The sequence below is a fragment of the Motacilla alba genome, chromosome 1 (genome assembly GCF_015832195.1).
Source record: "Motacilla alba alba isolate MOTALB_02 chromosome 1, Motacilla_alba_V1.0_pri, whole genome shotgun sequence".
NCBI classification, from domain to species: Eukaryota; Metazoa; Chordata; class Aves; order Passeriformes; family Motacillidae; genus Motacilla; species Motacilla alba.
This window is the reverse complement of record NC_052016.1, coordinates 50,353,507-50,379,315: the sequence shown is the minus strand read 5'-3', so window position 1 is coordinate 50,379,315 and position 25,809 is coordinate 50,353,507. Positions and strand designations below refer to the sequence as shown.

The 25,809-nt window shown below is 36.5% G+C and overlaps 1 long non-coding RNA gene across 1 annotated transcript; it reads right to left on the bottom strand.

Moving 5' to 3' along the window:
* Positions 1-222: 222 nt before the first annotated feature.
* Positions 223-15,649, bottom strand: LOC119706978. The gene is made up of 4 exons (XR_005258641.1): positions 15,604-15,649; positions 6,594-6,695; positions 4,258-4,427; positions 223-1,082 (listed from the first exon to the last, which is right to left on the bottom strand). It is a non-coding gene; the product is annotated as an uncharacterized LOC119706978 (long non-coding RNA).
* Between the last annotated feature and the right edge of the window lie 10,160 nt (positions 15,650-25,809).

The window sequence follows — 25,809 nt, the reverse complement described above, 5'->3', positions numbered from 1 at the left end:
TTGGATCTGTAAATTTCTGTACAGGAACACAGAAGGTAGATCATGCTTAAATATCCATCTCTATCTTCTGCATTTACTCCCAAACCCAGGGCTAGATGATAGTTTGCAATTGCAAGACTGTACATCAGTTTTAAAAACTATGGTTATGGCAAAATGGTGGATATTTTACTGTATTATTTTAATAGGGTATTATCTGCTGAATTGAATTTCTGATGTGATACCAGAAACAGTGCCCTAATATGGTGATGCTCAAAAAACAAAATATGGGGGTTTTTAATCTCAGGATTTTCCAGAAGTTATATGAAAATATGACACTATCGGAAAATTAGCTATATGCATAATCTGCATAAAATTTCCCATATGCTGGATGATATAATGGAAACAAGATTAGGGGAGTGCAGAAGGAGGGGAGGATAATTTCAAAAAAAGAATTTTGACTTGTTCAAGTGTGTTGTCTAACAAAACTTTCCTTTGCCCTCTTCAGTGAGAACATTTCAAACCTGCAGACAATTTCATGAACACATATACACATATACAGGCAGAAGATCTGGTGTTCACAAACAAAGATAAGAATTCCCTGGAATGACATAAACATTTTCTATATTAGTAAAACAGCAATGACAAAATGAAAACGTGTAGTGTTTCCTTATTAGCTCATTAGCAATGAATTTGGATTATGAAAGAATATTTTCATAGGAATACAACTATATTTGCATTAAATAAAAGTTTGTTGAAGAAAAATTTCTGATGGTTTATAGTTTCATCAATATGTTAATAGAAAGTCAGCCAGGTGTGCTATTATTCTTTCTATTGCCTTGAAAGTTATGCTTTAGAAAACTTTACTCACATCAGCATTTCCATTTGGTACTTGAAAAGCATATAAAATTAGAAGAGAAGGAAGAGACAGAAAACCTGCTGTATCCAGTTTACAAGAACATCTTTCCATTGATTTATGTCTTTGCCTTTTGAAAGTGTAGTTTAAGATCTGTCCTTGAAAACACGGATCATATCACACTGCCAAGTATTTTCCAGATATTAAGAAATGTGTCTTTTGCCACTGCTGTGAAATCAGCTTGCATTTCCTGAAACAACATATAGAAATATTCAGTATTAGTGCAGTTTAGGACATGTATTCAGACTTGATGACTTCTATGATTTTTGCAAATTGTCTAATACAGTCACAAATGAGCTGCTGAATTCCAAATGAGAACCACTATTTCATCTTGAATTTCAACTCACAATATACTTTCTTCTGGTAGAATTTCCTGGGACAATATTTAGATGTATAAACATTTGTGTATGAAGAGACATATATATACATATACACATATATACATATACACACATAATATAAAAGTCATAATGTCTTGGCATGTTTTCCAATTTAGTAATTCTATCTATGAAAATGAAAAGTATCTATCTCCTTCTAATCTGTAGCTGCTCCAAATTTAGTATGGTAGTCCCCAGGTCTCTTGAGCAAAATAGTTACTACAAAAACAATTGAAAAAATTCTGACAGGTTAAGGTTTATGGGTATAACTAGTTTTTTGTCTCTGAGAAAAGTGTTTAAATATTGAAATATCTCTCTTGTGAAAATTGCTAATCCTTTCACACGTGGAGTTTTTTTTTCTGATTGGGATAGCAAGTTTGACACTTTTTTTTTTGCAGAAGTTTGTTGGGATTTTTTTTTTTACATTTTGATAAAACAGAAAATTCAGAAAAATCATGATGTTTGCAATTATACTAAAATACTTGGATATTTGGATATTAGAGCAGCTTGGGCTGAGATTAATATATGTCTCCAAGGCCCTGTAATATCATTCTGATGACATATGACTATTCCTGGATACGTTTTGTTGCATATTGTCTGTTTTCAAGATAATAATCATATGATTTTCATCATGTGTTGCAATTTCAAATATGAAAAATTGATGACATGTCCTGGGAAATGTAATCCATTCACAGAGCTATTTCTGTTTGAGAGAGTGAAGAAGGGATGTGCTTGAGTTATAACCTCTTTGAGGTCCTGCAGCAGCAAATCCAGGCTGAAGTTAATGCAGACTACAAAATAAAATAATTCCATTAATTTCAAAACATGCCTAACTTTTCTCATTCTGGTTGATCTGACCATATATATTTTTCCTAAAAGGAAAACAGTTTTCTTGGAAAAATTATTAAAAGAAACTGCATAAATACAAAAAAAAATCATTACCAGATTTTTCTGTGAATCCATAATAAACCAAAAAATCACTTAAAATAATATTTGAAAGCACTTTGCTGCTGGATGTTGAATTTTCACATGAAATTTTATCAAGGCCGCAATGGTTTGTAACAGCACAAGTTCAGGGGCAAGCCAAGTGAACAGGAGATCAATGGACCCGCCTGGGATGTGTGACGGTGTGCGTAATGAAGTCCAAAGTGAAGAGCAGCAGGCTCAGATGTGCACAAGCTGTTTCCGAGTCCCTGAGCTTTATGTACAGCTAGGCACTGGACAAGATAATTGTGCCTGCTGTGCAGCTGGAAGTGGGATTTGACAGCCCCCATGCACGCAGCTGAGTGGTCAGCCCTTTCCCAGATGAGAGGCATGGAACCCGAATGCCAATTACCAGATTTCAACCCACTATTGCAACCTGCTGCAACAGCTCCCAGAAGGGGCTAACAGGTATGCATATACACTTCTCACTTGTTCTGAGGAAAATTCTCTTTTCCCAGTTATACAGACATATGGCAAGCCCTGGTTCTTCATTCCTGAAAGGTCCCCCTCATCCAGGAGGCCCTGTCTGTGTCCCAAAGAAGAGCTCATTACTATACTTCGGGAAGCTATGGCCAGGTCCAACCTATATCTGTGGTGATGGTTCTGCTGCAAGGCAGCCCTGCCTAGGCCTGGCCACAGCCCTGCTGACCCACAAGCTGACATCCCATCCCCATGGTGAACATCCTAGGGCTGTTTGACGTTGATTTCCCTCACCAGGCCTTATCCTGGTGCACATTCATAGGAGGCCTTCATAGTGCCCTCATTTCTCCCACTGTTTCCCAAGTAGCTGGAGCAAGTGCCTTGGCAACATTAATGAACTCCTATTCTTTCCTTTCTCCTCAATGCAAAAACCCAATGCTTTTTGTTGTTTTGCTGCACACTGTAATTTGATGATATTGGATCCACCCAAGGGTACTGAGAGAATGGCAGAAGTGTTCATTTGACACTTTCCTTCATTTATCAGCAGTCCTGGCTCACCAGGGAGGCCCCAGGCAACTGAAAGTTAGGAAACGTAATGCCCACCTACTAGTAGGGCTGGAGAGCTGATCCAGGGAGCTACAGGCCTGTCAGCCTGACCTCGGGGCTGAGGAATGTCATGGAGCAGATCATCCCAATTGACTTCACATGGTATGTGCAGGACAACCAGGTGATCAGGCCCAGCCAGCATGGGCTGATGAAAGGCAGGTCCTGTTTAAGCAACTTTATCTTTTTTTATGACAAGTTGACCCACTTGGTAGACAAGAAAAAGGCAGTGGATATTGTCTGCCTGAACTTTAGTGAAGTCTTTGGCATGTTTTCCTATAGCAGTCTCCTGGAGAAACTCCTTGCTCATGGCTTGGACAGGTGCACTGTTTGCTGGGTAAAAAAACTGGCAGGATTTCTGAGCCCAGAGAGTGGTGCTGAATGGAGTTACATCCAGTTGGGTAACGAGTGGGACTCCCCAGGGCTCAGTTTTGGGTCCAGATCTGTTTAATACCTTTATTGATAACTGGGATCAAATGCATCTTCAGCAAGTGTTCAGACAACACTAGGAGTGTCAATCTGCTGCAGGGCAGGAAGGCTCTGCAGGGGAATCTGGACAGGCTGTATTGATGGGACAAATCCAGCTGCAAGAGGTTCCACAAGGCCAAGTGCCAAGTCCTGCCCCGGGATCACAACAACCCCAGGCAGAGCCACAGGATGGGGGCAGATTGGCTGAAACCTGCTTGGTGGAAAAGGACCTGGGTGTGCTGGTTGATAGTGGCTGAACATGTTCCAGCATGTGCCCAGATGGCCAAGAAGGCCAATGGCATCCTGGCCCGGATCAGCAATGGTGTGGCCAGCAAGACCAGGGCAGTGACCATCCCCCTGTACTCAGCACTGGTGAGGCCACACTTCAAATCCTGAGTTCAGTTTTGGGCCTTTCAATGAAGGCCACAGTTCAGTCACCCTGAAGCCTTCTCTTTTCCAGGCTGAACAATTCCAATTCTCTCAGCCTTTCCTCATAGGAGAGGTGCTCCATACCTCTCATCAACTTGGTAGCCTTTCTTTGGATTTGCTTCAACAGGTAAGTATCCTTCCCATGTTGGGGACCTCAGAACTGGATCCAGTACTCAAGGTAGAGTCTCATGAGAGCAGAATAGAGAGGCAGAATCTCCTTCCTTGAACTGCTGATGGTCATGCTTCTTTTGATTCTATGAAATTGAATTGAATGTTAGGAAAATAGATTGAATGTTAGGAAATATTTCTTCCCCAAAACGGTTGTCACACATTGAAACAGGCTGTCCATGGAAACGGCAGAGTCTCCCTTCCTGGAGGTACTTAAAATACATGTAGATATGGACTCAGGGACATGGTTTAGTAGTGGGCTTGACAGTGATTGGTTAACAGTTGGTCTTAGTGATCTAACAGGTATTTTCCAAACTAATTTATTCCATGATTCCTTGATTCTGTGATTTGCATTCGAAGCAATTCACAACTTCAAGATGTTTCTCACTTGAAAATTAGTTATCCAGTTTGCATGCTTTTTCATGCCAGTACTACACACTAATGAATTGTGTACTAGTAATGCCCACATATACCATGTTGACCATGAAACATACAAAGCCCTGTCCTGTTCACTAAAATATATGGAATCCAAAGCTAAGATTTGCTTTTTGGAGTCCTATACATGATGTGTTAATTTATCATTGAAGCTCTATGTTAACCTGAAATGACTCTCTTAAAATCACATGTAGCAGCTTGTTGACTAGTTTACACAAGATATTTTGCCATTTTTAAATGTCGCTTACAAATTTAAGATATGAAGTGAGGTGTTGATTCATATTTAAATGCTAGAAGATCAAACAGTGTAAACGGCCTTAGTAAATATTTTAGACATATTAAGAAAGCAAAAAGAGAGAAAGAAGACAAGTACTGACAACTGGTAGGAGCTTTTATACTACACGCGACATGTATTTGAATATCTTTCACAGTTTCTGTGCTTATAAACCACCAGTTAGTGGTTAATATTATAAATTATTCTTTATGAACATGAAGAAAGAAAAGCACTTCGGATTTGTCAAATTGACTTTTATGTGAGTTATGATCAGACAGGAAATACTGCTGCTGTATTACTGGAAGGATCCAAACAAGAAATGCTTATATGATTAAATTCCTGGTCATATAGTCAGTCTCCAATGTGTTATACCAGTATTTAACAGACTTATTTGTTCATACATCTTCTGTATTTCTAGTTGTCTCCCACAGACTTTCCAAACCTCCTGGGTTTTGTCATGGCAACAGCTTAATTTATCTCAATTCAGCCTGTGTGATGAAAATTTGTCAGAGAACTCTCTACAGTGCCTCCAAACATTTGTTTGCTTCGGTACTCTGAGTTTACACCTGACAACACAGAAAAATTTCAAGTTCCTTATTTGACTTACCAAACTGAATTAATAGGAAAATTGGTCACAATGGCCATTGTGAAGTAATTTTGCCCCATTTCCTTCTTAGATTTGGTAATATAAGGCCTATCATGGCACTTAGAACAGTAATTTGAAATAAAAGTTTTCAATATTTTCTTGCTCAACAGGCAAGAGATGGACTTCAGCATTCATTAAAAGCATACTGGAATGAGGAGATACCAGCTAGGCACAACAAATATCCAGCTCTATTCTAAACTAAACTGATCTTGGGAAGGTGTAGCCAACAAACTGGGGGAAAATTAATATTTTCAGTATGCCTTCAGTGTCCAACATTTGCAACAGACTTTTTTGTTAAATTTTGCACTGAATTACACCTAATTCCATATTTTAATTTTGTATATTACTACTGGAAAATACTTTGAAAAAAATATTTATGAACGAAGGAATTTTAAGAATTTATATTTATGGGAGATATAGTTAGTCCAGCTGTTTCAGCAATAATTTCCATATAAAAAACTGACTTTTAAAATGGAGCCTACTCTTTGCCATGACAGAACTGGGCTGTTGGAAATACTTATTTGAATTATTTAATTAAGAGTTATTGGGAAAAACCCTATTTTTGGCCCAAATTACTGTTCACTAGTGAAAGCCAACAGAGCTTACTATTCTTACCATGATGGTTTCATACAAGAATATCACTTTTACAGAGCGCTTTTGTTTTTATTTTGACAGTGCCCACTGTCTGATGTGCAACAAAACCCTGACAGATCTAAAGAAAGAAAAAGTTAGAGATTGTTTCCATGTGTATTCATGAGAATGCAGATTACAAAACCTTTCTGTGGTCTGTTATTTGCTGTGCTTTTACAAGCAGCTTCTTCAGAGAAAAAAGGCAAATTGTTACAGCTGAAGTTTTTTCACTGACACAAACGCACTAGACTTGATAAGAATCCTCACCTTTAGTCACTTTATTCCTTTTATCTTGGGAGACACTCATTAGCTTCTGCCTCAGTGACAGCTAGGTCAAAGCTGATCCAAAGTCCGAGAAAAATATTCAGCCTGGGTGGAGATCAGAAATCTGGTCAAAATTTGCAAACAAAAAAGAGCAAAATGTGTCATCTTACTTGATATAAAATGTTGTCCCACTCAGTACATAGCACAGATGCTGCCTGAGTGAGTCATTTGTGCAATATACTATAAACACAAATCAGTCCGTTTCTTGGAAAACACAGAAAGAAACTTGAGCTTGTTCATATTCACAGAGCTATTCCATTTATATTTCGAAAGTTTGGTCTGTATGAGGTTAGCAGAATTAGGACCAAGTTATAAAAGAGTTGGTTTGTTATTAAAGTGTGTCTTCTGTTAGCTACACAGATATGAAGGACATGCCAAATGGTTTTTAAAATATTGGATATGTCTTTTAATTAAAATTTGTTGTGGGTCTTCTTCTGCTCACTTTTCTAGGCTTTGATCCAGCAAAGCACTTAAACATGTGCCTGGTCTCAATCCCATCAAGTAGTCTTATGGTAGCCAAGTGAAACAAGCATATGGTAATGAATGTGTTTAAGGCAACATGTGCAATTGTTTTGCCTATAAGCACACAGGATAGAGGCAATTATGTATCAATTTCTCTTTTAATGCATAGTGTTCTTCTGTTTTCTATCTTCCTTAGGTTCTTTAATCATCCATTTAAAAATAGCATATCAAAGTATGTTACAGAAATGTGCGATCAAACTGCTGCCAAGTCAATTTCAATTAAAAAGAGGAATTTTTATGTTCAGATGAAAACAAGACACTTGAATTTGTTAATAGTTTAATATTATTTGTAAACAGTTTATTCTGAAATTTGCACATGTACTTCACAAGTTGTGCATTATAAATTTTGAATGGTTTGGATTTTTTTTAGTAGATATTAATCAGTTCTGCTAAATGGCTTGGAAAGAATCAGCAGACATCTTTATCCTCTGCTTAAAACTTTGTGGTAACAAACTAGCTATTTGTAATTTTTAACAAGAAGGACTGACCAGAACCTGCTTTTGGAGTATCAAAATATTATTTTTCATGATATGGATAGAGCTTCTGAATGGTTGCTTCCACAGAAAATTAGCTCCCATTTTGTCCCATTTTGAGAATAAAGGCTCTTCATGGCACATGGATGTTTTACTCCTTCTAAGTGCTACCTGTGCTTACAGGATTTCTCAGTCACAAAAAACAGAGGCTGTAATGCTGCAGCCCCCTTACCCTCCAATGAAAATTGCTAAAACCTCAGCATTTTACAAGATTTCAAAGTTATTAAATTCTGTACATGCAGAAAATTCACAGCTTTTCTCCTCTAGGGTTACTATACGTGCTGGGACATCATTATGTATTCTGTGTTGAATTAGTGTCAACTTCAGAGTGAAATCCCTGCACATTGTAGGTGTTGCCCCACTGAGCATTAGAATCTGTCCATGGTATAACCAGGGCCTGATCTTCTGAGCTTCGAGCTTTCTCAGTGATGAAGACTTAACTCATTTTCACTCCAAGGCAGCACCTTGCTTTAGATAAGTGGGGAAACCACCAACCTGGGTGAAAGTTGTAAAAAGAAGCATTTAGTTTCCTTGAAGAAGGGTCTCTGGCTTTGGAATTTGCTGTTCCAACGCTTGACTGAAACATCTGAGTATCTTTAGGGTGTGTTTTCTGTCCAAATAGCTGGTATGTATTTATCTGTGTATGTGTGAGAGTGTATGTTTTAAAAATAATTCTATAAATGGTGTATGCTATATTTACTATAGAAATTGAAGTTGCAAAGGTTTCTGAGTCTCCCAAACCCTCACATTACGTATTTTCTTTTGAATAGGTTGAAATATGTGAGACCATTTTCTAATATGCTATGAATGAGAAATACCCATGATGATATAAGACTATTATACTTGCCTTCAGGCCTGGAGAATAGATTGCTGCTAAGCATAGTGAAGGTCAGAGCTGAAATGAGAGTATTTTGTTTCATACAGGTTTATTCCAACTTTCAGAAGTGTCGCTTAATTGGCCACTTCTGATGGTATAGATAATGAATCAATGGCAATGTTACAACAGTGGAGAGCAGCAGGTAAAAGTGAGGGGGTAGGAAATCTATACTATTTTAGTATCTTGATGTTGGTTGCTAAGCACTAGCGTGATGTGTAGAATGTATTTAGTGCCATTCTGAGCAGAAAAAGAAATAAGAAGTAGCATATTAAAAAATGCAGCTCCTGTTTATAGAGTCACAATTATTTGAGATGATTTAAGATATGATGCTTATAAGAGCTTGCTCAAAAATAGTAGATTGCAAGATAAGGAAAATAACTCCTTTTATTAGTAAATTATAGCCTTCAGCAGTTCTATGAGTCTACAGTTGGAGTAAGGGGTAGTGGTAGAAATAGTGAGCATAGTTAATTGGTGTTTAAATACAAGCGCTAGGTCAGGATTTTTACATCTTTCCCTTTCAGAGAAAGTCCGCCAGTAGTTATCCTGTCTTGGGAGAGATTCTTCAAGTACATATAGTTTTGGAAAATCCAGAGAACCAGTGTCATGACTGACACTGTAAAGGAGAATAGGAAACAACTATTCACTTTTTTTCACAGCACAGGAACTAACAGACACGAAATTAAATTATGGGGTAGCAGGCTTCAAGCAAACAAAACAAGTTAATTTTGTGCGGTATTCACAATTAAGTTGTCCAACCTACTGCCACGTGGTACTAGTAATGTCAGAGGCATTGATTAGTTCAAAAAATAATAAAAGAAATTCAGAAAATAAAATCCCATTAAAACCTATTAAAGAAAGTGCTTCTGAGTCTGCAATGACCTAATTCATAAACTGTGAGTTTATCTGAGAACTATGACTTATGGTTGCCTCATGCTTATTTTATTTATCAAGGTTTTTTTTTAGCCCACATCACACAGGCTTCTGGACTAGGTGAAACTCTGATTTGACTGGGCATAACCACTCATATTTTCTTATAAATTCTAAAAGTCTTTAGGTTAACCTATGACATGATGGGACAAAATTTCTATTTCGGTTTGTTCTTGACTAGTAATAGCTCTAATACTGTAATATGATTTTTACAGACCCCCCCGTTAATCCTTCAGACCTGGATTTAAGAAGCTCACAAGAATATGAATCAGAAAACTACAATTTTTTCTTCTTTATAGGTCCATTATATGCTTTGTCTAGCAAAAGTCCTTCTGTATAAAGCAAGCAAATGAAATGCAGACTTCTGCTGTTACACCACATGGGCACCCTTATAATGTCACGAAAACATTTTGACAGTCACAGATTACTTCCATTGGAAAAGCAGCACTTGATCCAAGCTAAGGCTATAGTTCAGAACTAGACTTCTCTTGACAGGAAGAAACTAAGCCAAATCTAAAGGAGAACAGCAAAATTCAGTGAATTCCACAAGGTAAGAATTAAAGGAAATGTTATATTTTTATGGTTTTGTTTCTAAATTTGCATGGTGATGCAGCTCTGTCAGTGAGTACTATGGGTAAAAAGTGACAAAAAAGCCCTACTTACTATCTGTTCTGCCTCTTCCTTGATGAATTTATACATGCAGAAAAAGTGTAAACTTAGCAGAACAATAATGCCACTATTCTTTCCCATGTCCCAAGTCTACAAATCCAGCAAAAGTGCCTAGGAATTTCACAAGGTAGGATTTTGGCTTTAACCATCTCACTGTGCTAGTATTTATAGCTGAATTCTAATTTTTTCAAAAAATGTAACACAAACTATTATCAAATGGAAAAAAGTAGTAACCTGGGTATTGCTGGTCTCTAGAGCACACTTGCTAGTTTTTCCTTATGGGCCAGTCATTCTGAATTTTTACAACCTATTTTCACTAAGCACACATATTACTGCTGAATCTGTTTTTGATGTTACTGGAATTCTTCACATTAGATGAGGTAAAGTTTCAAAGCTGTAGTTACCTGTGGAGACTGTACAATTAATTTCATACATTTACTGCTCATTAGCACGTGTATGAGACAGTTTTTTGCACCTTGTATATCTGTAATGAATATTATACCATCTCATCTCCTCATAATAATATAATGGCTCCTGTGATGACAGACTCTGTTTGCACAGGAAGCAGATGTTGATGTTTACCTAGATGTAATTTGCAATGATGAGTGGTGGTGAGCTGAGGTTTTTTCCTGTCAGAACAATTCAGTCTATGTTAAGCTTCTGCAAAATCTTTTCTATGCCATTGTGGTCTCTTAGGCCATTATAGATAAACATTTTATCTCAGTAAATAATTGTGACTCTATATTAAGATATTAAATTATGCATATAGGAAAACTATTTTTAAAATATATATTTTCTAAGTCTCTGAAATGTGATGTCAAGGAAAAATTCTGGGTAAACTCCAACCAAAGATGAAAATAGCATTTGTTGGGGTCATAAATGGATTTCTGACAAATAAATATGGTAAGAATTATTCAGAGAGGGTGCCAGTAGCTAGAAAAGGAAATCAGTAACTCGCAAGGTAGAAATAAAACACATTTATTTTAATAGACTAGTGCCATACACTACAGTGAATTACAAAAGGATGATATGAATTCTCCATCATTTACAGCTTTTAAATCTAGGCTGGAAATCTTTCTAAAAGATACTTTTTAGTTCAACTTGACAAAAATTGATGTTTTTTTTTTTTTTCTAATCAGTGTTATGCCAGGTGTTATGCCATAAAAAAGAGTGATATTGGGATTTCTTTTGGTTTTAGTATCTGTAAAATCTATGATGTAATGAAATACAATCAGATAACCACATGTATTTTACTTATGAATTCTATCAATTTTTTATTTTTTTTTTTACTTTTGGACATAATTTACAACTTTAGACAAATAATGTCTCAGGAATTCCTGTTTTGAATTTGGAACTGTTCTTCCCTATGTCCAGTTCTTTTGTCATCTCTTTCTAATCCCAAAATCGGTCTTCTCATCATCACGCTCACATTGGGAATTGGGAGCATAACAGTTTTTCTTGATAAACAATAATTTATTCTATGAGTTTCAGGCCCACTTCTCTGAATGTCCTTTCTTGTTGTCGGTGTATTGAAGGTATTTGATTTTTGTCACTTCTTGGAATTGTGAAATTAGGTCTTAATGAAATTAATAGTCAGGTATAAATCTATAACTGTAATGATCATATCAGTGCTATATACAGAGAGCTTCAAAAGTCACCCTAATTTCTGAAAATATTCTGTGTTGAACAGAAAAATGTGGAAGGTATGTCCAGAAGCAATCTTTTCCTTTGTTGTTTCCTAAATCATACCATTGGCTCCAGAGACAATAAACCCAGGGAAAATACAGATCTTCTGTCTCTCCTTATTTTCATCAAAATGGATGCGGTACTGCTTGGCTGAAATTGGTATTCTAAATTTAAATCAGTTGCAGTTACAGTGGACTTAGTCACATTTTTTTTCAAATTTTGGGGTTCCTTGTAGAGTCATAGTTTTCTAAACCTTTAAAAAAATTAGTCCACGCTTCAATGTGAATAGAGATTGTGGTCTGATCACTTTTAGAAAACTGGCCTTAAAACTTCTGTTTCAATGCCATTTGGAATAAACTGGAATCCCACATGCATTTGTAACTGTATCTATGTATATTATTTTTTTATTTTGGAAAGACAACACCTTTCCACTCTCTAAGGTTTTCCTCTGGGGGCTCTTTTGAAATTCATTCTCTGTTTTCTTTTGCTAATTTTGTCCTGCTGCATCTCTTCTGTATCCTGAAAATGCCTTTCCCTCCTTGACATTTAGACTCTTCAAGTATTTATAGATTGTTACCATGTCCCCCTTTAGTCATTTCTTAGACAAACTATGCATATTTAGCACTTGCAATCAATCCTCATACATCAATCATTTCAGAAGTCTAATCATTTTTTGCAGCGTTCTTCAGATCTTTCTCCAATATATGAATATCCTTCTAATAAGATGCCTAAAATTAAATACAATGGGTCATGTCTGCAGCTCATGTAAATCAGTGTGACTGTGCTGAAGACTCCGTTGATTCATGCTGGCTAAAGTTAAAGAGCAACATTTCTAGTGCAAAGATATCAAAACCGTATATATTTTGTGAAGTGAGCCTGGAACATCACAGAGCTTTTTTTCATAATAAAGCTTCTTTGAATTTATTTCCATCACTTAGATACACTTTTGAATAGATAATTTCCAGTTTGCTCCCTTTAAAACATCCAAATAATCTGAATTTTTGTATTTTTATTAGTGTTTTGAGGAGCTCCTTCAACCTCCCTGACATACTTCATTTCCATCCTCAGCACAGCCACATGTCCCAGATCTCTAACTGGAGGTTTCTGCTCGCAGACTGTGGCCCCACAGAGGTGTTGCAGGTTTAGAGTGGCTGTGGGAAGGATGGTTCTAGCCCAGAAGGTAATGAGCATCAAGGGCTGGCATCCTCCCAAAGCATATCTCTTATGTGGAGAGAAAGATTATAATCCACCTTGCAGCAGCTAATCTACTTCTGGAGTCCTCTGTGTCACTTTACTGGCTCCATCAAACAGCCATCCCTCATCATGTTCATTCCAAAATCAGATCTTTGTGTCATTGTAATACAACAAAAGTTGTGCAGACTCATAATAGAGAAATATATGCTTATTTTTTAAAACTTTTTTTTTTTTCAAACTAGCTTTGGCTAGAGGGCAAAAGTAGCAGCCCTAATTAGGCTACCTAATTAGGCTCTAGGCCTTGTGTATTGTCAATGGAGATGAATACACTTTTTTTCTGGATAATTAATACAGCATTTAGTGGAACAAATTAGCACTGAAAATAAGTAAAAATGAAATTTATAAATAACTTACAAAATAGGGTATCACTGTTAGCTGCAAAATGTTGACTTTCCTTTAGACATACTGCAGAAGTGCTGTCATAATTAAATTTCACAGGATTCATCTCCTGTAATGTATTACAAATACACACACACAGAGTCAGTGAAGAAACCTATTTCACTATGTCACTATAGTCAATTCTGTCCTGAATTGACACCATTTAGGGGGAGAGGCATGGATTGTTGCTATCTCTGGACCATTATTTTCCACAGTACTGATTTTATACATTTTTTTTTTCTTTTTTCACTAATGTGCAATACAACTGGCCATACTTTGGAGAAATCTGCTTCTTTGCAAATGCTTTGTGAGTGAGGCGGCACTTGGTTTCAAACCAAGACAGCATCTTCTTCAGGCAGGACATTGTTGAGACTAAAACTCCTTTATTTGTAAAAATACAGAAGCCAGGCCACTTTTTAATTGATAATCATAAAAGGAACCTATTGACTTATTGTTGTTTTAAAAACTATTTTGCATATGTGTTTCCCCTGGCCTCCTTTTTTTTTTTTTTTTGAATTTACACAAATTTCTCTGGTCTTTTCATTTTAAGTGAGTATTTTCTGCTTGATTTCCTTCAGGACCGTTTAGTACAACTTCTATTTTCACAGACTTATAATTCCACAGGGAGGAGTAAAGCAAATGCCATCTAAGCTATAAACTATATGCCAAAAAAAATCTTTCTAACCAATACTGAAGTGTTGTGATGCACTATATAGGTATTTAGATGTTCTGCACTGGGTGAACTTTTCCCATGGTACCCCCTGGTCAGGTGGTTTGTCCCGTGAAGCCCCTCCCTTCGCCCCTCCTCACTGTGTCCCCTTGGCTGTGGCCTTCTGTCCCCGCCTCCCATTCCGTGGGTATAAATGTTCCTTGGGTTTGGAGCTCGTCCTCTCCTTCTTCACCTGGAAACCCTACGATGCAGATGTCCCCTTCCAGCTAATAAACAGGACATCAGAACCACGTGGAGAAAGAGGGCTTCTTGTCCTTTACTTCGTCCATGTAGGATCCATGCGGGCATAAATCCCAAGCTAGCCGGGGGGATTTACAGCCCGAAACCCATGGGATCCTTCACTGAAGGAGTCCTGTGATAACATGGAAGTCACATGTATTTGTTCAAATAATTAGGGTCACAAAATTGGGATAAGGGAGATTAGTATTTGTTGTTATATATATATATATATATATATATATATATATATATATATATATATATATATATGTATATATATATATATATATATGTATTTATATATACAGAGAGAAAAATCAAGGCTTTCATGAGATGCTATATATATATACATATATATATGTATTAGCATTGTGTTTCACCACGGAGAAATATATAGATAAACACATTTTGAAATTTCCCTCATCATTAATCAGCATATGATCATGGTTCAAAAACATTAGACTTTCAGATGCCAAGTAGGCTTCTGAGATAGACTATCAACCAATTATAAAAGCTATGGAAATAGAAATTTGACATAGAAAACAGTAAGGTCATCTGCTGGGCTTGTTCCCCTTCAGGATACTTTTGTTGTGTGTGGTACTTCCCTAACTACTTCTCACAAATTCTTTACACCAACTATATGGATTCATACTGCACTCTAACTGTAGATTACAGCTGGGTCTCTGTTTCTGACCTTGTACACCTCTTAAATGTTTTGCAAGAAGTGGTGTGAAGGGAGTACAAAATATTGATTTATGAGGTATGGTAAACTAGCAAGCTAATATTGAGTTGCCTCCTCTCTTCCTTGAAAGCTCAAGGCTGCATTCTCAGAGGATTTATTGTGACTGACTTTGGAAAAACAGAGGTTGCTCCAGTCACTGATGGTAAACTAGTAGCTCCATGTACCTATTTTACACCCATGGCTCCTTGTCACAGTCAACAAAACAGATGTTTTTCATTCTAAGGATGAAGGAATGAAACTGAACTGTGCTTCCTGTTGGAACTTGGTGGGAAAGGGGAGAAAAAAAGTGGGAAGAAACAGCAAAAATATCTGTGCAGTTTATTACCATTGCCAGCTGTCTGTTTGCCCATGCCTACTACTGACACTGCTTTCTAGGCAATCTTAGGACGTGAAATTTTAGCCTCTTTGTCCCTTACCTGTTTGTCCCTTACATATAATTGGTATTGCATCTTCAGGATGGCGGTATTAAGGAATAATCCTCACTGCCTTGTAAAAGAGTCTGTGGAGCCTGCCTGTAAAGAGAACCAGAGGAATTCTGGGATTGATAGCGTCACTTGGTAATTGACTGACAATAAAATGGTCAATGAAATACCTCAATGGGAAAAGTAATCATATCTATGCAGATAAAAATGTGATTGCAAAATTTGTTATGATCAAAGGAATCACAAAACTACTATGATAGTTCTTTGAAAAGAGCTTAATGCCAGGTAAGCTCAGAAAGGCAAAATGTGATACTAGAAGTTGTTAGGGAAGGAAGGTAGAATGAAACAGAAAACATCATTAAGGCAACATATAAATCACTACGACATTCATATTTTTTAGTAATACAGTGCATTCTAATAGTCTCCTCTGAAAAGTGTTAGGCAGAAATAGAAAAGCAGAAACAAATGTGACAAGGATGAGCAACAGCGCAGAACAGCTCTGTTTTTAAGGGAGATTAAACAGAATAAGACTTCCAATTTAGAAAAGCTGTGATATGATAAAAGTTCTTAAAATCAGGAGTGATGATCATTCATTAGCTCTCAAAGAGAGCAAAAAGTTGTCAAGTGATACTTTTCAAGCAGCAGGTTTAAAACAAGTGAAGAACTTTTTTAATATGATTGCAATTAAAATATGGAACTTATTGCCACAGGATATTACGAAGAACAAAGGTAGAAATGCATTCAGACAAATTTACAGGAAGACTAAAAAAATCCCTCAGGGGCTGTTAAATACAAGTATCTGAAGTCATGCTTGATTTAAGAAATTCTTAAACCAGTTATTATCAGATACTTATAGCATTCAAATTTGTCTTGTTCTTATGTAACTTCCTTAAGCATCCAGTGTCCACTGCTGCTCCCTCTCAGAGCACTGTTTCAGGTCTTGGACTACAGCCCTTTCAGGTGCTCTTCTGTCATTGTCTGCTAAAAGAAATGCCAGTGATCAGAAGATAAGAAGGCCACCAGGTAGTGCAGAACCTGTTTTGGGGAGTCAGCTGGGCTATAAAAATGACAAATTCCTCTGTTTTTCTAAATGTTGCCTGCAGAGCTTATGAAGGTAATTGAAGCTTTTCAGACCTTCTGAAACTAACATTTCTGTGCTTAGAAGTGATCTGCATGCTTGTGGGGCAGAGAGAACGAGCGTGTGCAGCAGCAGTGTGATCTCCTCTCCTGCACGTGTCTTATCAATGTGATTCCATTGCAATCTCCATCCCACAGGTATACTCAGGGAAATGTTCATACATCCAATTTGATCCTTGCTTTCAGCAAATATTATTCTAAAATACACTAGCAGCACACAGTTATTTCTTGTGAGGCACCAGTGACCAGATGGAAATTAAAATTTGTCATTCAACTGAACTTTTGGCTGTATTGGTCTGAAAACAGTTCAGAAAAATGCTTTTCTGAGTGTAAGCCATGAAATAGAGAAAAATATCAAGACTTACATACACACCTCACAAACATTTCCAAATATCTCTAAATTAATAGTATTTTGTTCTATTTTAAATTCTACCACATTTTTGTGGATTTTTAATTTACCCATTACAGTGACAAGTTTTGACTAACCAGACAAAAATTTTTCTGAATTTTTTTTCCTTAATAATTTTCTAATTTTTCTGAATGGGGACTTGCAATGCTGCTTTTCTGCCAAGATTTGTCACTGATGTGTGAGTCCAGAGACAAGACTGACTATGAAATTGTATCCTTCACAAATACTAGTAGTTTTCCCTTAATCTTTATAAAACTAGAAAAGTACTGAGGAACTGCTCTCATAAATCCAGTATACTCTGGTCATTCTGTAGATCAAGACAAGGCTTTAAAAAAACATAAGACTGTAGCTTGCAGACAAAAGCTAGATTTTCCATGTTGTACTATCTGACCATTACCCTTCTATTCTGCTCATTATAATTTAAGTATAGTACACTCCTGGTCTAAAGCTTCAAAAGGTTTCTCCTCTATGCTTTCTCTCTTTTGGTTGGTTTTTATAGTCAGTCAATGGTAGCAATGCCCTTAACTACAGATAGTGTCCATCCAGTCAAAACACAACAAGCAACAATTTGTTCTTCTTTCGAAATTATACTTTTGTACAAAACAATCTAATTTCTAGTTAACATTATCTTAGGAAAGAAGACTTCACTGAAATGTAATTTCAGGTTTTGAAGTGGACATTATAGAAAAATAGACAACTTCTCCACTTCCTTTTTTGTTATCCTTTGGGAAATTTAAATTTAAAAACAAGAAAAGAAGGTCTAACGTCTTACCTTTTAAAAGTAATTTGTTTCTTGTTGGTAAGCAGCACTTTTGCTATTACATGTTTATTCACTTCAAAGCATGACCATGCTACTTCATCTCCAAAGAACAATTTTAGCACTCTACTGTTTTAACACAGTTAAGCTGGAAGGCAGTCAAGGGATGTGAGGAAGTAATTTGTTGTACATTTAATGGTGTGAACTATCCACCAGGGAAAACTTAAAAGATTTTTCTGTTTCTTCACAAAAGTGTCCATGAGTGAAATTCCAATTTCCTGAGTAGTTCTCTGATTAGCTTTTCACAACTCTGTCCTGTGTCAGACAATTGGCGAAAAAACAAAGATCAGGCTTTTGTTGATATTCATGAACATTACACCTTTATCATCATCCCATTGGTGACAGGTCCCAGATTTGCTATGAGGGAAGCTTCACAACTGCTGAGCTTATCTTCAGGAACCAGTCCTGTGGTGCTCTGTAACTGAGTGAGGCTGGAGTTAATCTGCTGCTTAACTCTGTTCCTATGGGGATGCTGAGCACTGCAGCAGCTTAGCACCAGCTCTGTGGCGCTCAGGCACTCTATGGGCCATGAGCTGCTGAGATCTAAACCATCACTTACCTACTGGTTCCTCAAAGCTCCCCTTGGACCTCCATCACACAGGAGTCTGCATTAGCAGACTCTTCTATGGCCCAGAGTTAAAATGAAGAATGTCTTTCCTCCAATCCCCCTCTAGTTCTTCCTTAGAAAATAAATGCAAAGCTCAACAAAGCTCTGTTTAGAGGAAGCTTTTAAGGGGTGCTATGCCAGAGCTGTACTACACAATTCTCAACACACTGAGGAGTTCAATTAATAACACAATGCTCCTTTAAGCAATAAAACCTTTTTATTTTTTGAGAGAATTCCTGGAACTGAGGCAGCAGATTGATTTACTTGTAACCTGCACTGAATTGGGTATTGCATACTAGAGCTGACCTTCTGTCGTGAATCTGGTTTAGTATTTGCTTTCCATTAAATAGAGAAAAGCTTCCAAAGAACCCCTTGAGAGGTCCTTTATGAGTCTTTTGTGGGTTGTTACTTGCCCTCATACCACCATATCTCTCTGTGTCATGAAGTCAATCTTATTCTTAGTTTTCCTTAAATACTTTCTTTCATAATACAATGTTCACCTTAAAAAGGGTGTTTTGATTATTACTAAAATAAAGGTCCTTGGATAAGTGGCTTTTCATGAAACTTATATTTTATTTCTGTGAGCAGTGTTTAACCTATAAAGAAACTGTCATGCACACCCTTCTGCTTACAAGTAGCATTTATATCACTACCATGGACATCCTGTTTAAGAAAACAAATATGTGGAATTTTTTTCTTGTTTGGGCAGTAGGAATAGATGCATGGATTTGCATGTTTACAAGGCTTTTGTGTGTTGCAATGAAAAAGAAATTATTCTTGTATCAACCTGAAAAATATATTCTTAAATAAAATTCCACACATTCAGTCTTAATGCTAAGATATGTGGCTAAACTGACAGTTTATTGAGTGCTCTTAGAGATTTCTTCTATAGATGTAAGCAGAAGTTATTTCAGCATTTAGAAAGAGCAATATGTACTAAAGTGGGAGAGAGTTGGGTTTGCTATGGCTATTACTTTACCACATTTTCTGATTAATTCATTAATGTGTCATTCCTCAAAAATGAAATGACACTTCCTTGCAGTAGTCTGAGAAAATCCTGATAATACTTTAATCTACAGTTTCAGCAAACTGCTCAAGGTTTTCAGCAAAAATGTTTACCCAATGGAGTTATCTTTAAAAAAAATTGGGCGAAATCTGCCTCACTGCATGTCATGCAGAACAAAATTCAATATTTTGGTCAATAACTTGGCAGCAAGATAAAAATGTATGATCTTCCACACCAGGTCAGTTCAAATCCAGTCTGCTGTGTAAAACCATTCCACACAGGAAATGAAAGCAAAGTTTATATGAAGAAGGCAAGCTCAATGACATTTTCTCCAGCTTGCAGTAGTCAAGAGCTTTACCAGTTTTGGAACCAAGAAAGTTATTTTTTTATATTGTCTTTTAAAGAGAACCAAAATCATAAGAGAGACAAAGACAGTAGAAGGATACATTTATTCTTTAAGGTGTTGAGTCCTGAGGTGTCTTGGTTTGGCCCAAAACACAGGGGTGTTCCACTTGCCGGGGGACTTGTAGTTGTTGTTTTTTTTTATCAAAGAAGACTCTTTAGTTTGCACTTACCAGATGAGCACAGAGAATTGTGCTTCTATCAACCCAAATAAATGCCATGCCACATAAAAGCAGCTGGAAATTATTTTTATCCTCCCCCATCCTACCTGTCTACCTCTGTGTCTGAGATCATTATCTGGTGTGCTGCAGTGTTGGTGTGCTATCACTCTGGAGATTCTCAAGGAAGAGTGAAATCCCTCAGGAGAAAGATAATGGTCACCATAACTGCAATGTTTATGGTTGCTTCTCAGCTTTAGACGGCTGTATGTGAGGTAAGTGATGCAGTCCAGTGTCACTGGGGAGCCATATGACATTGCAATGACTTCTGAAAAGTCCCCCTAGGCTGACTGTTAGTTCCCTAACAAAATAATGCTACTACTCAACAGCACCTAAGGGTCTCCTTTTCTATTGAAATGCTGAAAGAGAAAACAAAGAAGTGAAGGACCTGCATTTTGTAGTTTATAGTATTTGTTTAGTTCTAACACAAAGTAGCTGAAGGGAAAGAATAAAGAAGCTAGTGATACTGTGAAAATCAGAGAGGCAAAAAGGGAGATTGTGGCAAGCACTGAGCCAGAGGCTGTAATCAATTAGCTGATTGCTGAACTTCAGTCCCCTACATTACATCTGCCAGCAGCAGTGAAAGATGTACAGCTGAAAATTCCCCGTCACAAAACCACAAAGCCCGTGGAACTCTAGTCATAAATACTTTAAAAGGAAAAGGTCTGCTCTAGTATAGATTTCATCACCATGATAATCAGCAGCCCTTCAGTAGTATCCATTTATAAATAGAATATCCTTGGAATAGAGAGATGTGAATGCAGATGTCTGACGTAATAAAGCTCAAACTAATCTCCAGTATTTTATTAAGAAATCATTAGACTGAACTACTTCAGGTGAAATCTTTCTCCATTGAAGTTAGCAGCAAAATTCCCTCTGACTGCAGACAGCAAGAAATAAAACCATTTAACGACAGTTATTAAGCTGAAGAACAGCTAAAAGGTAAGGAATTATTTTTTATTAAATGGAAATCTATATCTCTCCCACAAACATAACTAGAGAAGAGATTCTATTGATTTTTACTTAATTTCTTGTATTTACTGATATGAAGTCTTTGAGAGTCCTTTTTTTATTTTCTGGCAATAACTACCTATGATTTTTTTTAATTGTACCGTGGAAAAGTTGCTTTTAAAAACAAAAATATAATCTTCTTGCAAATAACCAGGTAAGTAACTCAACTTTCACAGCAGCAAACAGAAAAATCCTACCTAGAATGTTGCAATGGGCAGTGCTTGGGAAGAATCTTTTGGCAAGTGTTTCTGACTCAGAGTTTAGAGAGATGTGTCTATTTTCAATGCTCTCAGCAAGTTATTCCAGTGCTGGCTGGGCCTAGTCTGATTGCTGGGAGATGTAGTCTGTGTTATGAATTCTTATCTGAATTTTTGCTACACTTATATGACTCTTTAAAGTAATTTTAGAAAACACTTTAAAACGAGCATTGTCAAAAGAGACAGGCAAACCACAGACTATCACCATAAATATTCAAACAATTGGTGATCAAATAGCAAAATTATACTGATGTCAGGATTTGAGGATAAGAAGGCATTTTAGCTTTGTGTACTTCCTTTGGGAAAAGATGTGAACTGGCCACAAAGTCCTTGCAATGACCTAGTGACAATCACAAATGTAGATGGCAAACAGCTCAACTGAAAGAGAGACTTCTTTCTTTGTTGTTATGACTAGGGAAGAATTGGTCAAGAACATAAAGGTAAAAGGCATGAGTGAGTGAGAAAGCCATGCAATATTAGTTCATGAGACATATGAAAGGCAAAGAATAGAACTGCTAAAGAAAGGTGTCAGATTTCAGGAAGGTAGGCTTCAGAAAACAAGAACTGTTCTGTAAAAAAATTCAAGAACTCAAGAAACCTAGGAATTACTTAAGGGAGCAATATTAAGGGTATAAACCCAAACTAACCCAGAACAGATAGTATAAGATTTGCTAAATTTTGACCTTTTCAGGCAGCATCTGAAAAGGTGAAGCTGGGTCACTTCCTTAGAGTAGGGAAGCATTGCATAAATGTGATGTCACAGAAATAAAAATTATGGAGGCACACAATAGATTCCAGTCTCAAAGGCCATGATGATGATAAAAATCCTTCTTTTGTCACATAAAAAAGGACAAAACCAAAATAAATAGCAGTTAAAAAAGAAAAGAAAACAACTCTAGAGATGATTGACATGTTTTTAAATACTTTTTCCAAATTACTCTTATTTATAAGGGCGAGAGATATTTCAATATTACATCAATAAGTAACAATGGAGAAAATTTAAGACCAAAGCTCTAAGTGGCAAGGAACAGGTGAAATACCTATTACTAAGTTAGATGTCTTCAATTAGCTGTGATGCTGTGATACTTGAAGAATAAGCTGATGAAATATCAAAGAATATAGAAGCAGTTCTAAAAAGTCAAAGACAAGAGGTAATGATAAAAAAATGAGTGCATTTGTGATCTTTGAAAGGAATGTGAAACAATTTTAGGAATTTTAGATATACTTTAACAATTTTAGATGTACTTTAGCTCCTGGAAGAATACTAGAATAAACTATTTGTAAGCATCTAAAAAAGCCCCAAGGAAATTAGTCACTGTCGTTATGGATTTGTCAAAACAAAATTGTATCAGAATAATCTAATTTCCTTCTGTGAGAGACTAACAGTGGAGAGAAAAGAAACAGCAGATGTCACACATAGCTTTTAACACTGCCTTGTAATATTCTCATAATTAAGCCATGTAAATCTGCTCCAAACAAAACTATAGAAAGTATGCAGAGAAAGACTTGAATCACTTTCCTGATAAATCACTTGCCAATGGTTCACTGTCAAATTGGAATGATTCTGTGAAGTAGTGTACGGTTCGGGCTCTTTTATTTTCCTTCAAGACTGGGGAGAAGTAATTGACATACTGAACCTGATGGAAAAATCATAGGGTACCACAAATTGGTTGACCTTCCCAGATCTGTGGCATTTGTATTCCTACTCATATATTTATCTCTAGTTCAGAGAACTGTTTCCTTGTATATATTAAGCATAGAAACAGGTACACTCACACTTTGGCTGTGTTAAATGCACAGGGTCACAAAACCATGTTGTGTTTCCTGTGAAATGTTTGTTACTTTCATATTGATCGTATTTTTCATTAAAAATTTGTCTTGTTTTAAAAGTTCTCTTTAAAAACTGTCTTAGATCCTAATTAAAAAAATTTAAAAAGCTGTAATAATTTGAACATTTTTGAAAAGTAACAAAAGTATTAATATTTCAGTGGGTTTTGATAATGAACAGTGTTATACTCAAAAAGACTATGAATAGACTATTTTTCATCTTTTCTACTCCATACTATTTGGCTAGATATGTGAAAAATATTGTTCATTTTCCTTCCTGAATGAAGAAGCAAAAATCTTCAGAATAAAGTGAGAATCTTTAGAATAACGCTTTAATTGGTAGCATTCATAATTTGAAATGTTGTTTTTCATTTCCATCTTCATTATCTACTTAAAAGTCGGTGCTCCTATAAATGTTTTTCAAATTGCATGGAGGAAGATAAAACATGTGAGAATGCCAGGAAAAAAAAGAAAAAGGCAATGTTTGGTTTTTTTTGGTTTTTTTTTTGTTTTTTTTTTTAAAGCAGTTTCACTTTTGGAAACCAATTAGCATATTATTTTTGTATTATTTTCCTGCTTTATAGCTTGCAAAGTTTGCATTGCCCACCAATAGGTGGCGCTAATAATTTCTGCATTATCTCAGTGGTTGTTCCGTTGTCTTTCAACATTGATGGAGTTATATCCTAGTATATCTCCCATTTCCATAATCTTTGTTTGATTTTATTTTATATCTTATATTTAACCAAAAACATTTTTTATAAAAATACAGGTTCTAGATATCCAAGTAAATATTAAATTTTGGGCACAGTACAGATACATTATTAAACTCTAAACAGACAGTGTTTTTTGCCTGAGGGATCCAATATTAATGTGCCCAAAAAACCAAAGCTGCAAATTGCTGATGCACAGCATCTGAAGGGTACATTTAACATTGAAATAAAATGGATACAGTATATAACTCAAATACAACGTTCATGTTTCTCACTTTCATTTAATTTATTACTTGGAGAAAAATTTAAAATGCTGGTTTTAGAATAGTTGAAGTAAATAGCATCATGCAATCTAAATCTTATTATTATGATTTACCTGGCTACATAAGTCCATGACTAATGCTTGATTTCTGGACACCTGCAATCATCTGTCCTTTACCTGTGAGCTCTGATTTCTTTATTACCCTTTATTTCAGCTTTGCAGTGGCACTATCATACTACACGAAGTGAAAGGATAAAGCAAAGAAGAGCTGGTTGGCTGAGTTTCACATGCAACTCCAAGAAGAGTCAATCCTCTTTTACCTCATCAGAGACAAAGGCACACATGCAAAGTTTACAAAAGAGCATAAGCTGCAGTGAAAGGTGTGTGCTACCAGCACTAGGTACTTCTCTTCCTCTCTCTGAGTAAAACTCAGGTTATGACATGCTTTCAACATCCTGTCAAGATCTGCTAAGTTCTTGTGTGAGCCAGCCTTTGCAGATATGCTGCACAAGGTCTTTTATTGTGGCTTGTGCTGTGTTGCAGACCCAAAATATACCTGTTGTGCTAAACAGACACTGCAAAAACCATTGTCACTTCAAAGCAGATCTCATTTCTGACAGCAAGGAGATGAAGCCAGTTATTTCAGTAACGCAACTTTCAGATCTCAGATTTCATGATTTCTCAAAAAATTTGAGTCAATTTTTGTCTTTTACACTGTACACTAAAAGTCTGCTTTTTGGAAGACTCTTCCCACACCAGCTGTCTTCTGCCATATCACTGCAGCACTGGCTGTTGTAGGCATGCTGGGATAGGAAAGGGATGTCAAATAGAGAGGAGACAGATATGCACATAGGAGTACTGATCTTACCAGTAGTATCTGGCAATTAAAGGTACCTGAGACACACCCAATGATTACAAGAAGGTGGATGTTTCTGCCATATTTCCTGTGAGATGAGTGTATGCTTTGAAATTTCTGGTAGGAAAGAAAGGTGGCAGCAATAAAGTTAGCACACAAACACCATCTGTGAAAGCCAGGAAGCATCTATATATCCTCTGCATGCTAGAAGCTTATTGCATCATGTATGAGAAGGGATAGAAAAAAATCCAGAAAGAGGAAAGAGAGAGGGAAGTTCAGAGCAAGCCTTCCCCCAAGCCCCCCCCAAATAATGCATGATAAAGCTGAGAAGTAAATATGAATTAAAAAATACTTTATAGACCATCTTAACACTGATATGTTACTGCAATACAAATCATACGCATTTTCCATGTTGTGTAGATCAAATGAATTACTGCAAATTAACAAAAAGCTTCAGCCTGAGGCACTATCTATGCATATGTAAAAACTATGTGTATCCTGAAGACACAAGTTAAATAGAAAACCTCCTAGATTATTTGTAATAGGGTTTCACTCCAAACAAGGAGGGAATATGCTGTGAGTCAGGAGAATTTTGCTGGAAATCTGTAAAACACATCTATTGCCTACAGAAATGAGCAACTAATAAACCCCTCCAGCTCATGCTGCTTGCTCGGTACCAAT